This window comes from Athene noctua, chromosome Z (genome assembly GCF_965140245.1).
Source record: "Athene noctua chromosome Z, bAthNoc1.hap1.1, whole genome shotgun sequence".
Lineage (NCBI taxonomy): Eukaryota > Metazoa > Chordata > Aves > Strigiformes > Strigidae > Athene > Athene noctua.
The window spans coordinates 46,819,533-46,834,876 of NC_134077.1; the positions used below are offsets into that span (position 1 = coordinate 46,819,533).

A 15,344-nucleotide genomic window follows, 5' to 3' on the forward strand; every position below is an offset into this window, starting at 1 on the left:
TCCTGCCCGCCCCTAGCAGAGGCCGGGCACTGCTTCTGGAGAGGAGCTTTCCCCGGCCGGAGGCAGGTTTCCCCCAGGGCCCTGCCAGGCCCCTCACGGGGCTACGCGGAAAAAGCCCCTCGGGCAGACGCGCCGCCTCTGGCCCCTCTCCTTCAGGGCGCGGACCCGCAGCTGCCGGCGGCGGCTGTTGGCGGCAGCGGGGACACAGACAGACAGACACACACACACACGCACACCCCGCCACCCCAACCCAGCGGGACTGACGGGCCGCGCTCGCCGGACCGGCGGCGACAGGGCCAGGGCCGGGGCCGGAGCCGGTCGCGGAACGGGCTGAGGCGCGCCCGTGCCGGGCGGGTGTTCCCGCGGCCCGAACCGGCCGATGCCGGAGGGACGGGGCGGGCAGGCGAGGCGGGGACGCCGCGGGGGGGGCTCCTCTGACCTTCAGCGCGTCGCCGAGATGCGTCCGGCCATTCCCGCCGCCCGCCGTCCCGCTCGGGAGCTGCGGGAAACGCTCCTCGGGCGGCCGCTGCCCCGCCAGGCCCTCGGCGCGGGGAGCCCGGCGCTGAGGGAGCCCTCGCAGCGGGGCCGGGCCGAGCTGCCCGCGGGCAGGGCCCGCCGGGGAGGGGCCGGCGTGCCCCGCCAAAGGTGGCCCCGCCAGCAGCCGTGGCCCTGCTCCAGCCGCGGGACGTGTGAGCGCACCCCGCAGCTTACTGCCGTGTGGCGTTCGGGGCCAACAGTCTATCGCTAAAGCTACCGAAAGTCTTCCCTGAGGCTGCTCTGCACGCGGCGTTTAGAGGACAGCGCCCCGCTAACATCCCGGCCTGCAGAAAGCTGAAGGTAAAACCATAATGCTTTTGTAAAGTTGAGTGCATCTTTGGAAAAAAGCTTGCTTCCCAGCTGCCTTGGTGTCTTGTCGTGTCAGAGCCTTTCTCTGAGATTAGCACGTACATCGTTTTGGTACTTTCCTGGGCTGTCTGTCTGTAGCGCCTTTGTTGGAGGAAAACAGATTTTTCTCTTGCAGGATACTTTGAAGAAACACAAACGGAACGTTTGCCCTGAAGTTTCAGCAAACTAACAAAAGCAGCGTTTGCTGTTCAGACACAAAGGTACTTTTAGCAGGACAGACTTGTCTACCCTAATCAAATACCCTCATGCTGTGGAAATGTAAAAATGACTTTATTTGTTGAATATTTGCGTGACAGTACTTGTGCGAACACTTCAAAGTCTTTGAAAATCAGATGCTTGTGTGAGAAATTGCGGTGGTAAAGCCAAAAAAGAAAAAAAAAAAAGCCGGCAAATATTTGCAGAATGTCATCGTGGCTTTTAACACTTTATAATCCTCACAACCCCACTGTGATCCTAGAATCAGGAAAAATGTTGTTTGTATGCTGCTTCCTGTGCTTTTCTCTCGGGTTGATAACGTCTATTTGGTGTGAGGAAAGCACCGGCCTTTTTTTTTTTTTTTTTCCAAGTTCAGATGGCTAATTAAAAAAAAAAAAAAAAAAAAGCAGACCTATTCCTGATGCATGCTTTGGTATTGCAAGGCTAGCTATATTTGCCTACAGATGGGATGGATGGAAGGTTTTTAATAGAGAGGTGATCCCTTTCTTTAAATGACCTACAACTTTGAGGAGAAAATTCACAGATCTTCAAGCACAGAAGCTTTTCCTCAGGTGCAATTCTAATGTTAAATGAAAATAACGACTAATCGATCTTATCTTGATTGCTTCAGTCATGTAAACTATTGAAGAGAAAAGGCAGTGGGTGCCTGAGAAACAAGGGCTGTTAGTGATGGTTGAAGCGAGATGGTCAGGTCGTTAGTTCTTAGAGTGACTAGAACTCAAATAAGAGAAAAAAAAGTTTGTTTGGTTGGGTTTTTTTTCTGGAGAAGGGACAGTTCTGAAGTGCTATGAGAGCAGTAGTTCAATAGTCTGCTCTTTTGCTCTCTAGTTTCTGGTATTATCTTTCTGAAGGTACTTGAGAGTGTTGAAGGACAGAACTGAGGAGACAGATTGGGTTGGCTCCTCTATGAGTAATCTATTTTCATAGAAAACAAGGTTCTTTTGGTTTTTGCCAGCTGTTTACGTAAAATTCTTTCTAAGATGTGACTTGCATTCCACCTACGTCCTTTGTCGTTTCCGCAGTATTACGTGTAGCAGTGATCAAAACCTATTATGTTTCAGAATGTATAGAGTTCGGGAGGAGTTTGTTTCAAGGTAATGCTTTCCTTCGCTGTGTGTATTCTATTAACTTTACAACAGTTCTGTGCCTGGGTTATAGAAATGCCCGATAACCAATTGAATATTGTTCGTTAGGACTCTTTTTTTGGTGTGCATATGTGTTATCCAGACAGCATACTGAAAAAGTGAAATCTGTGTTCTTAGAGTCATATAGGGTCGGGGGGTGTTTTGGGATTGTTTGCTTGGCGTTATAAATTGCTGGCATGTTCTAAAGGAATAAATATTCCCTGTCATATAAATGAGGTGATACCTGAGTCCTTTTAGTCTGCTAGAGGGTAGCACCGATTTTATGGAGATGTGCTTTATAAATATAAATACAGAGGCTGTGTGTTTTCATATGTTATAGTCTGTGCATCTTGTATTCTAATCATGTCAGTGGAGTTAACGGTAGGGTGATGTGTTTCAGAAAACACTTCTGGGAGAGCATGTGTTTGATAAACTTCTAGAATTCAACAGTCTAAATGCTTGTTATTGTCTAAAAGAAGTTGTTTATCTACTTGCTATAGATTTTGCTGCCGTTAGTTCTTACCCCTTTTCAGCTGCTGCCCCTGTATGCCACAGGGGCTCTTTGCTTGTAAATGCCTGCCCCTTTTCAGTAGAAGGTGGCAATCTTGTCCTATTTTTACCCCCATACCAACTCTTCTTGTCTATTCAGAGTGGGCTAACGAGCTTTCTTTTCAGTGCACAATTCCTGTGAGTTGTTTAGGCTAATCTTTTAAATTTAAGTCTTTGCTGTGTCAAGTTTTGGCTGGATAAGTTAATTCAAGTGTCTGATCATGTAGCTCTGTTAATTGACCCAAGGGGAAGAAGAAAGACATACTGTGAGGAGAGAGGAGGAGGAGACGTTTTTTTTCAGTATCCCCAAGGTATAATCCCGTACCTTATACAGATCAGATCCTTCTCACTTTCTTGAACTGTGTTTTCATAGAGTAGTTCTGCGGCAGTTAGTCTGGGGCTGAGGTGATTTTTCTCCTGAATGTGTGTTGAGCTAGATCCATTTCCTGACTGTTGGAGTATGTGCAGGCTCCTGAACACTGCTGGTGGTGCAAGGGAGAAGCGGAGGCACAGACACAGCTGTGGAGGTGGAGAGGTGGGACGACAGACACCAGTCTGGATTTAGATTGGTTTACAGGGTACCAAAAAACTTGAATCCTTTTGCAGTGTACCGATTTAAGAAAGTTTTATCATCTCTCTCTCCGGTTTCTCTGCTTTTCTTCTGCAATTCCGTGCGTTGTGAAATGTGTACAGCTGGGTGTGCGTGTCTGCCTGGCACAGCTGTGCAGGGGTGCACCTGCAACGGCGCAGATGAATGCGAATTCTAGTGAAGTACTTAGAGTTTCTGTATTGGCGAGAGCGCTCTTAGGTTTTCTGATGGGGAGAATACGGCTATTAGCTTTATAGGATCAGCTCTTATCCATAGAGGGATGCACATTAGTATTACCACAGTCAAATATTTTCATGATGCTTGTGGCACAGGCTGAGCTCGGTATCTTAGGGGTATGGGGAAGATTATATTGTTCCGATCTGGGCTTTAACACCCGTCCCATCTATCAGCTGACGGTCCGGCACTGTTGGTTGCCTGTGTTTGTTTGGAGATAGTTCTTTTACTAAGTGGGGTGTCTCTGAGGGGCTGGTATTTATGAGGGAGTGTGTTGCTGGTCCTACAACAACGCTAACAATAAGCAGTGTGCCGATGTGAATGGAAACTGTTTCTCAGATGAATTGTGTGTTGCAAGCCATTAAAAAGAAAAACTTCATCCAGAAGGACTTTGGTTGTGTTTTATGTGGCAAAGTGCTTCATGACTCTTGTTAGAATGTTAGGATATTAAAATGTAATGATTAAAGGAGAGTGAAACTTTAAAAGAAAGATTTTCGAAGGCAGTTCTGAGGAACTTTTTGTATAAGCATGAAAAGTTATGGACCAACTACTGTACCTGAACCTTTCTGCATCAACATACAAAATCTGACTGAAAGGTGAAACTGCTACAGAGAAAAAGTATTGGTGTGACATTCAAATATTTTCCCCAGAACAGAGAAAAATGTATCAAAATTATTTTCTTCAAACTTTGGATTTTTCTTACAAATGTGGAGGACCTTATCTGTGTAATGTACCATATTTCACTAGAGAGAGGTTTTTGTCAGCAGTAATTTGCATCTATGCAAGTAGGCCCTGAAGAGTATCAGCTAACAAGAACATGAAATTCAGTACGGGAAAGCTGCATTTTGTAGTAAATGTTCTCAGGATTTACTGATCTATCGCATTATGTGGGCAGGTATATGGTAAGAGATAAGTGAACAGTAGAAGGTGGGGTTGCTGAAGACAGATTTCAGACCGGTAGATTTAAACAAATGCGGGCCGAAGGTTTTTTGTTTTGGTTTTGTCCTTTATCTTTGAATCTCATCAGTTTACTTAAGGGACATAATTCTATAGAATGTTGGTACTGGTAACCTAACAAGCTACTCGGAAACATGAATGCATAAACCATTCACATTTTATTTGAAGTTGGTCCAGGCTGTTGCTGCTGAAACACTAAGCTTGCCTTGGCAGGTGTGACTCTGGGACTGTGCTGTTGCTCTGTGTCTTTCTCGGCTGACTTGCTGCTGACGGCTCATAGTTCCTGGTGTGGCCAGTTACAGTGGGCTCCTGGCTTCCCGGCAGTTGCCTGGTAGGATTTCAGCTGGCCCCTGTATGCTGAGCCAGCAAAACAGTACCTCTGCTCTGCTGCTTTCCCAGGGAAGTCTGGAATGCTTGTGCCCCTTAATGGGGAATTGGTCACAGCTCTTCGCCGGGACAATGCCACCAAAAGACTAGAGAGAAACTGCACTGGCTTGTAGGGCAGGTGCAGTATCATCAGGAGGTGGACAGGTTTCACTTCAAATTGAAGCTAAGGTTAATGATGCTTTTATAATACCATACTAATTCTATGTACCGATAATAATTATAATCACCAGCTTCTAAAACAGGTTAGTTAGTGGGAACTAACTGTAGGCTTGCTGAAGCAGCACTTATCTGGCTGCTCTCAACGAAGTGTGTGCATCTGATCAGCTCATTCTCTCTCGGCAGGCTGAAAAATAGACCCAGGATACGAGTGCTTAGTCTACAATCATGTTGATTTTGCTTTAGGTTTGTCTTTAGCTGTTGGAGATTAGTGAATCAAAATGGTGTTTGAATTTACAGCCAGTTCTAATCACTTGGCAGTGTTATTTCTAGCTGTTCTCTACTTGGCTTACCTGAGCCCATCAGCTAAAGGACTCTGCTATTCTGCCCTGTGGGAGTGGGGTACAGCCTTCAATGTCTAGGAACTAAGTGAGGTGATAGCAGAGGGTGTTAAAGCCCTTTTTGCTTTCCCAGCTGTGTAAGTACTGTGCTGTGTACTTGCTGCAACCATGTCCAAATCCACCACTGGCCTTTCCTCTTCCCTCATTTTTGCCCATATCATGATCTTTCTGACCTCAGAAGAGGAGCCTCCTTTGATTCCACCAGTAGCCATCAGACACAGCGACAGTTATGTTGGGGATATTCACTGATGTGGAAGTGCAGACAGCACCTTAGATGCTTGATAGCTGAGTGTAAGCAAAGGGTCTGCTTGGCAAGGTCTGTGTGTGCTGGCATTTGCATAAGCAGCTGGTGTATGGATCACAGGTTTATTCTGTTTCTTGGGCTTTCACTCGAAGGGTAAGCTAAGGTCTTGAGTTTGAGTGTCCCTCTGAAGTGCTTGCATCTCCTGTAGACAGCTGAGATATTTTGGTTCTGTAAAGAACTGATTTGAACTCTGGTTCTGCCAGAGGTATTACAGACATAAAACTATTTGCCACTGCAGTTTACCATTAAGGTGTTTCCTTTTGGGGAAAAAAGTTGATGGAAAGTGCACTTGTTATAGAGAAACAATCTTAAATTCAAAGAACAGTGATCTCTGCTAGTGAACACCTGAAGAAGGAAAAAACCTTTTGTGGTAGGTGTTGGTTCAGAAAGTCTCTTGGGTTAGAAATAGTTGACCAGAGGGAATTGCCCAAACTCAATGGGATATGCCTCCTGTAGTAGTTTTTTGGTTTTTTTGCTTTACAATACTACCTTCATTTTATAGGCAGTATTTATTTTATAGGAAGTGCCGAAGAGGTGTAACTTGTTAATGTTTAAAAAGGTTTTTCTCTGGCCTGAATGGAAGTTTCTACAGATAAATGTGTTGTATCTTTGTTTATGAAGAGCTTTGAATAGAGAGCAGAAACACTTATTTTTCTCTTGACAGAGGAAGAGAATTAACCTGTTCAATCTTTGCATTGTTCTTAAGTTTTATTTTGGGTGGGGGTGGGAACCCAACTCCTTGGACAGCTGATGTTGTGTAGCACTGATACTTGTTCTAGTTCCATTATGGCTCAAGCATGGCTGTGAGACTGGGTTTGGTCATTAAGGCCTGATCCTAATACCCTCGATGTACTTACTATCGCTTATCATGCTGAGGAGTCTTTTGTCATTCTTTCATTCGTTTTGTGCAGAGATCATATCTCGTTCTGGTTGCTTGCTTGGAAGCTCTAAAGAGAGGAATGGATACCTGGTAATTACTGAAACAGCTCAATTGTGTGTGAGAACTGGGAGAAATGCTCATATCCATTGGCTTTGTAGTAAGACCTTGCTGAAGTATTTTCTCGCCTTTTTACACGATAGCATGATGTTCAGCTTCATGTGGAAACTTAACATCTGTCAAAAACCAGTCAATTTGAATTGTAAACTTGAGCCCACAGCAGGGAACTCTCAGCTGGCCAGCTTCATCGAGCTGGGAGACAGAGGCTCACCCCTTTAGCTGGCAAGGCTCTAGGAAGGTTGTGTAGGTGTGCTTGTTTTTAACCCGTTCTTGATAGGGCCCATTGGTTGAAGGGAAACAAAAAATAACATAAACCAAATAATAAATAATTCTGCTCTAATGTAAAACACATTACATCGATGCTTTTAATAATTGCTCCTTTGATGGCAGTGTGGCTAGGCAGTGCATCCAGACATGGGTAACAGTTATCTGGGTGGACCTGTGCTCTTGTGGAGACCTGCTTGTCTCCTGGAGCTGACCAAGGGCATTGTTGTTTGTTCTGCTGCTGTTTGTTCACAGTCACTATTTTCCCATAGTCTCTGTGTTGCCATAGTCCTTACACTGAAATGGGGAGGGAGAAATTGAAAGATAAAGATGCTCTCCTGATGTTCTCTGTATGCTTGCCTCCATTCTGGGCTTCCCATCTGATACTGGTGTATTTGTGCTGTTCTTCCTGGGTAATCAGGAGGGGGCAACTCATGGGGGTTACATGAACCGTATTACAGAAGGATGAAGGGGATGAGAGCCTTGAAAGACATAGTGGGACATAAACACTTTTTGGCTTTTCCAGTATATAGATACCTTCAAATTTAGAGGAAAAAAATACTTAAAAATGACTAAAGCCTCCCACCATATTCTTCTGAAGTAAAAATGTAATTTAGAGTACTTGGATAGGAGCTGAAAAAGAAGAGCACAGTCATAGCCAGATCTCATCTTCTTTTAGAGAGAGCTTTGTGGTTTTGGCACCTGTACCCAGTCTGGTGCATTGTTTATGGGGCTTCTTTGTTGTAGTTGATAAAGTAAACCATAAAGAATTGTTCGTTTCCGTTTGATCGGTTGCCCAGTCAGGGAATTGGCACATGCAAGGTAAGCAAGGGAAGTAATGCTGACATTCTCATAAACAAGTCTTTTTTTGTTGTTGGTTTTGGGGTTTTTTTAAATCTAAAGAAGAGAAGGTGAAGCATAGAGGAATGACAAGTAATGGGCTGAAAGGTTTGGAAAAGATGAGGAGCGTTACAGAACAAAGTTTTTACAGTTATGTAGCTTAATGTGTGTATCCTTTAGGACTTCTTGCCTATCAGTGTTTGTACATGTGGTTATGCATAGTCAATCACTTTTGCCTTGATGACTGGCAGACAAATGTATGGGCCAGAATCATTATCACATACAAATATGAAAGTGCTTCCAGTGATGTTAGTATTGTTCTAACACATCTATGTTGTATTCTCTCAGCTACAGGCAAAACTTGAGTGAGAGAATAGAAAGCAAGGGTGAGAGAGGAACAAAAAAGGACAGTGGGAAAGATGAGCATGGTGTTCGTGACAGCTGCTTGTAAATAAGGCAGTTCAGGGGCTGTCTTCAGGAATATACGGCCTGGGATGGGTGTTCCAGGGTGTGGGGGAAATGCTGACAGGTTTTGAGTGGCTGAATACAGGGTTCATTCTCAGGTGCACCAAGTCTACTAAAATACAGATGATTTCCACGTGGTATAAATGAACTTACTCCTTTTTTTTTTTTTAAGTTTTCTTTATGCTGTGAGAAGAGAATGGCAATTGTGCAAATAAGCCCACAGTCTGTGGGAGCTCTCAGCTGTATATCCAGCAGTCACATTTATGTCTTTATTTTACTTTCACCCACCTGGTTCCTCTTAAATTATGTGTGTTTTGTCTTTTTCTATTAATAAATTTCATTTTAGTCTGAAAGCTCTTCTTTTTATGCTTGCTGTCTGCAGCAATGTAATGAAAGGGAGGTGTTCAGAGGGAAGATTGCTGTGAAGATTTCCGATGCACTGTGTTACTGTTTTCTGAAATGATTGAAAATTGATGCAGTAGGAATTTGTTGCCAGAGAAGTTTTCCATCTTTGAAGCACTCTGTTTTCCCTGAGGAGCTCTTGTTTCATCGATGATAACTAGGTATGGTAACCCCTTTCTGGAATGGCTCAGTCCACTCTTCAATGAGAAGTTTCTAGGCGGTGTTCTTTACTGTTTTGTGCAGGGATGTTTAATTATTTGAGATATTTAGGAAATACTACTACTTTCTGCAAGGTTGCTTTTAATTATGCGCTCATCTGCCAAACTTCAGGGCTGTTTTATCCTAGTGTGAAACCAGGGACAAGCATGAGCTCTAAAAGTCATTCTTGAATGCTCAGTGTTACATGATGTGCTGTATCACCCGAGCAAATGAGCAGCACTTAAAGAGATGAAAGAGTTACACGGCTAAAATCATACATGTCTTGAGAAATAAAAGAATTCTGGTCACTTCAACCTGGCCATGAATATAGTGTGTCATTTTAAGATAGCTGAAAACTGGATGGGGAAAAAAAAATATTCAGTTACAACCATTGGGGGGGGGGGGGGGAAGTGGAGGGAAGAGTGGCGGTGTTTGTGTGCTGTGGTGGTTTAAGACCTGCTGGGACCAGAGACCACGTTGCTGTTGCCCCTCCCCTACCCTCAGCCAGTCAGGCTGGAAGTGAGGCACAAACCCCAGGTTAAAATAAGAAGAAATTTAACATGACAGTGTGATAAATAACAGTTTGAACAACAACAGTAGCGATTATAACAACAGTAGAGAGTAGTAACAGTAAGCAAGACAAAAGATATACAGAGAAATACCACAGTGGTTACAGACAGCTTGCTCGTGTGCTCCCCGCTACCCAAGCCACAAAGGAAAAAAGTTCCCGAGCTCCAGATGCCAGCATGGTATGAATAACCCAGCTGGAGATCCCTTCCCCCTTCTCAGCTGGGGAAACTTAACCCTATCCTAGCTGAACCAGGACAGTGTGCCTATAAATTTTTCCAGGTGGTCCCTGTAAGTGCAACTGCAGTTTTTGTTAAACTAGTGGTTCCTTCCTTGAGGGATGAGCAGCAGGTTCTTAATGTTTCTGGGGACTGTTGTGTAATGTATGTGGATAATGACACCGACTACGCTCTACAGTCTGGAGAAATACAGTTTGTTGCAGGGATCCTAGAAAGCAGTGGGTACTGTTAAGCAGAACTTTTTGTTCATGAATCACCTTCTTAATGCTTGAGTCATGTTTTGGTGATTGGTATACTGTATCCATGTCACTTCAGTGTGATGCTGCTGAAGTGCAGGTTTCTTGTCTAAACTTTAGGATCCAGAGGCTTATGCAGGGCTTTCTAGCGGGCATGAGATCTTTCTACATGTGCCATGCTGTATGAAGTGGGCTCTGCTGTGACGCTCTACGTTCTCTAACCTGCCTTCTTTTGCACATGGTCCTCCTGGCTGTGTCACATATTTCCAGGTCACCTGCCTGAAGGACCACAGTAAGAGAAGAGCTCAGCTCTGAAGTGCAGGGCTGTGATCTTCTAGCAGCAAAACTACAGTGATCTTGCTGCTGTGAGAATTGTCCTCGATGTAGCATCCGTATGTGTGTAACAGTATCTCTGAATTGTCTGGTTTTGCTTTAGGGTTTCTTTCAATGCCCACAAGTACTTGAGGCAAAAACTAGGAAGTCAAATTAATTTTTTGAGGCATAAATAATGTGATTAGGTGTTTAGATGTTTCTGTGGTATGTGATCTGCAGTCCTAGTTAGTCATGGCCGCAGGAAGAACCTACTGGCCAAATATTTGGTTCCTAACTATGCTGTGCAAACCTTGTTCTCATGTAATGGTCTGAGGTAGACAATGTAGCTGCTGAGTGAAGGTCTCTCTGACAGGCTGGGTCTAAAGTGATAGCGTAGACACAGATCTGGAACTGTTACTCTGCAGCTCAGCGACTTGGTGTTTATTTTTACTCGTGTAGAAGCCTTCTGTATTATTCACTAAGCAGGAGACTAACGTGTAGACTGCCCTACCTCTTTCCTGGGACTCACTTTATAGATGGAATTTTTTTTTTTTTAAACTCTATGTGAATTCATTCAATTTCTCCTTTTATGTACGCCGTCAATGATGCACAAAGGAAGATAAAAGTAGTAATTCCCTTCAACATGTTAGATGGAGAATAAATAGGTTTTCATATTGCTAGTTTCATACTGCACTGTAGTGAACAGCCCTCGAGGGCTCCCCAGTGTGAAGTGCAGAACTTGAAAAAGATTAGAAATCTCAGCATTGTTCAGCCTTTACCTCCAGCCATGCAGCTTTCCAAAAAGCATGCAGTAGACTTTCAGTCTAGTGAATATTTCTTGGCTGACAACAGCTAAAAGCCTGCACTTCCCTGGGAGAGGACAGAGCATAGAATGCTGGTTGCAGAGTCACTAGTGGATTCCCTTTAATGCTGGCTAGACAATTGTGAGAACTTTTAAAATAGCAATAGGGAGAATCTAATTCCAGTGAAGCAGAGTTCATTCTCGGTAAAGGGATTTCCTGCAACCAGGTCACTGTAACTGTAGAAACTCCTACCTGTTCTAATCTTTGATGAAAGGGACAACAGATTTTTCTGAGTTCTTGGTAAATCTCAGTGCTGATAGTGAATGCTTAACACATTGAATGCAGGAGAAGAGAGACTCTTTGGAACTTGCTTCCAGTAAAGCGTTCTCTAAATCACAGTAACATCCTCACTAAGCTGCTTAATAACAAAAACAGTGGTCAGAGGAGTGTAGCGGTGAATGTCCTGGGAGGTGGGAGAAGGCGGCTGAGGCAATGTAAATTAATTTTCTGAATCTTTTGTAAAGTGACTATTATCTCTGATGACAGAGGTTCTTAGGAAATTGGAAACAAAATCAAGTGTATTTGTTTTGCACTTCCAAAAGAAGAAAACAAAACTGCTGGTAATATTAAACAGGCGTGGAAACGATACAGACTGACTGTTCTGTAGGCATCTAAAACTGTGGATAATACAACAAAGATGAAAGGCTACTTTAGAACTAGAGCTTTACTGTAAAAGATAAGTGTTGGGTGAAAGTCACTAAGAGAGTGAGCATGCTACTTAAATTTGAACAGGATTTGATACGGAGCCAAGTTCAGACTGAAGTGGTACATGTTGAACCTCAACTAGTTCTTCAAGCTCTGCTAGAAATCTTGTTGCTCTTCTTTTTGCTTTTCCTTCCCATTTGACAACAGCTAAGATGGAGCAACTGGAAAGATTTCTTTGAAGGTGCTTTTGGGTTTTGATGTAAGGGGGAAATCTTTGTTTGTTGTGGAACACTCCCTCCATGGAGGGGTAACATGCAGTGTGCTTCCAAATGTTTGTGAAGGAATTTAGGGAGTAAAATACATTTTACCAATATCCATGTGGGCTAAGTCACATCACACTAAGATAAATAATGGGTGATAAAGCACAAGGTGTTCAGTGTGACCGACCAGTCACACGTAGCCTGTTCAGTGTTGTGCTTTACCAAACACTGAGTTTCCCATTCTTCCTGTTGCTAATTTTAGAGATCTTGTCGCTGAAAACCTATGAACTAGATTCTCAGCTGGTGAAAACCTGCGTATGTAATTAACCTTGCACTGTTTAATTGTAGCCACCTCAAGTACCTCTATAGCGCTGTGAAGACGGTAACTTTTCAAGTAGTAAGGCGTCTGCCAGTAGTGAATGCCACTAATGCAATGCATGAAAACTTAGTTTGCAAGCAGTATTGCTCAATTCCTTCCTCCCCACTTCATGGAAAAAGGGAGAATGTAAGGTGAATGTAGTCTCCTAAAATTTCTCGAGGAGCTGCATGGGTAGTTAAGACACACAATGACTCTTTTATTTAAGACAACTTAGCTTTAATAGGAGGTAGTGGGGCCTCTGAAGTAGCTCGCACATCCAGTGGCAAGACGTCCACAGCCTCTAAACCGGAATATGTGATGTGTGTGAGATGGTAAAAGGGCAGGAGGGGAAATCAGTGAGCTGCACTGGCTCTCAGTTCTACAGTGACAGCACTGCAGGTGATCGCCAGCCGTCGAGACGGTTGTAGCAGTGTAGCAGTGCGGGGTGTCCTGTCCTGGCAGTTAATGTCAGATCTGGGCACACAGTTTAGGTAAAAAGACAAGAGTTGCCAAAGTGGGCCCCAACATGAGGAACTTCCCACTGCTTTAATCTGAGCAGCAGCTCTGTCTCTAGGTTGAAAGCTGAGCCCCCAGCACAGGGGCAGCAGAACTGCAAGTGAAGTTAACAGCCCCTGCGTGCGCAGGCTGGGGACCGAATGCAGTTGTTAAACCCAGATGAATTCAGCTCTTAACAGGGAGCAAGACATCTGCCCTTCATTTTGCCACTTGAAATGCAGAGGGAAAACAGCTGTGCTAATCCAAGGGACCCAGAATCAGCCTGTTGGTAGCACCATTATTGCTGTCAGGCAGCAGAAGGGGATGTGCCTTCCTCGCTATGCCATCTTCACAAATATGTACCATCTCTTAACACAGAAATTTAAGATTAAAATTCCATCGCTACCATTTACCATAACGCATGTTTTCTGGCAATCAGACATTTTCTGGTTTACAGTGGTAATACAACAGTTTTTTCTGATGCTGGAGGTAAAGTCTATCAGGAATACCACCAAAATTTTGGCAAAAGAACCAAAGTCAGATATGTAAACATAATGCTTCCTTCTTCAATTGGCAATATGTTGAAAAGACAAACACAGTAAGACACAGAAAAGTTTTCCTCAGATTTGACCAAATAACCTGTGTTGTCACCTGATAAAGTAAGCAGTGGTTTGCATCAAAATAAAACAAAAAAACTTCATGAAATGAAAGCTTGTGCTGTTTGGTGATCACAGCATTTTATAGTTAAATACATCTCTTCTTGGCACGTGGACAAAAATCTTTAAATACCGGTTTCATGTAGGCAGTAGCTTCTTTGCATATCTCTCTTCAAAAAATACTTTAAGTAGTATATAAATAGGTAACCTACCTGTTTCATTTCATAATCTTGCCCCAAAAGTATCTATCTCTTTCAGTTTTGTAAATTATCAATTTCCCCAGTATTATTAAAGCTGACAGATGACGGAAATGGAAATGCAAATGCTCTCACCTTCCAGAACACAAGTAGCAGTTCTGTAGGAAAACACAGCAACCCTTGTCAGATGTTTTAACCTGAGCGTTTGGCCTACTTGGAGTAGCAGCTGTTTTTTTTTCCCCACCACGCATGCTCACACGCACATGTTCTCGCACACACGCAGTACAAGCACGCTCTTCCAGACACCAATAGGCTAGTAGTGCTTCCCAGGCAGTTCGGCAAAGCAGGCATCAGTGCAGCTCGTAATTTAACTACACTAAATATACACAACCAAACACCTTGAGGCAACCAACCACTGCAAGGGGTGGGTGTGTGTGTGTGTGGTGTGTGTGTGTGTGTTAAATTTCAGGGGCGAATTTCTTTTGTCACAAAATGCACTGTGTACAGCACATCTACGTGCCTCTAACTCTCCAAAACAATGTGTTTTTTTTTGTTTTGTGCACATTTCCAAGCCTTCTACCATTTAAGGCAAAGAGTTTACATTAACAAGAAAGGTCAGAAAACAGCCTGACATCCATCCATAAGCATTTCAGTTTGCTACAACATTTTCTTAATACGTGCACAACTTCATAGTAAAGGTACTGGGTCCCCAGTTATCTACTGCTAAAACTATTTAAATGGACAAACAAAAACCTTGAAGAAGGGACCAGAAAAAGCAGCTTTAAATACACATGTAAGCAACATCAACAACAATAGAAGTAGTTAACTCTGCTAACACTGAAAGTTCTGTAACAAAAAAGTTTAGTGCTACCTTTTAGAATCTTAGAGAAACTAATCTTAAGTTTTAAATAAATAAGCTTCTGTTCATTCACGTGTCCTGGTCGAAGCAGGAGACTAGTGCTGTAACTCTTGTTGCTGTTTGTCAAATTCCCCTATTAGTTTCTTAATGTGAGACAGCTTGTTGTGGAGATACTGGCATCTACACTTCTTTTCAAAGTAGCTGGGGCTAGACTGTAAAGATAAGATTAAAAGAAAATCATGGCATGAAAACATTTCTGCAGAGTTGAGTATTTCATGTCCTGGTTTTAAACATACCTCTGTTGTTACGCGTACCTCTTTTAACTTTTGGTACTCTTCTAAGACTCCCTCACAAAGCATCATCAAGCAAAAAAAAAAATGAAGACACATGAAGAACATTTCACTACTGCCAGAAAACGCAAAAATAACCTCCCATCCCCCCACATAACGTTAAATCTGCAATTAAATGTGTAAACAGGCAACAAAAGGGGCAGGTGTTTGACGATTCCCTTTGACAAGTCGCTCAAGCTGCTGTCTGATCGCAGACAGCTCAAATAGGTGGAGTTTGAGGGCTGAACAACTTTTTGCAGGGTTTTGTCGAGCTTCAAAAATCAGGGCTGAGGATGTATGCCAATTCGAAAAGGTTTCTCTTTGTCTAACTGAGCAGTA

General features: G+C 43.3%; 1 long non-coding RNA gene across 1 annotated transcript in view; it reads right to left on the bottom strand.

Annotated features, from left to right (window-relative positions):
• Positions 1-618, bottom strand: part of LOC141973501 (uncharacterized) — a 249,506-nt gene extending 248,888 nt beyond the window's left edge. Inside the window, exon 1 of the long non-coding RNA XR_012635537.1 lies at positions 440-618. This is a non-coding gene — a long non-coding RNA (uncharacterized LOC141973501). The remainder of the gene's footprint in view (positions 1-439) is intronic.
• Between the last annotated feature and the right edge of the window lie 14,726 nt (positions 619-15,344).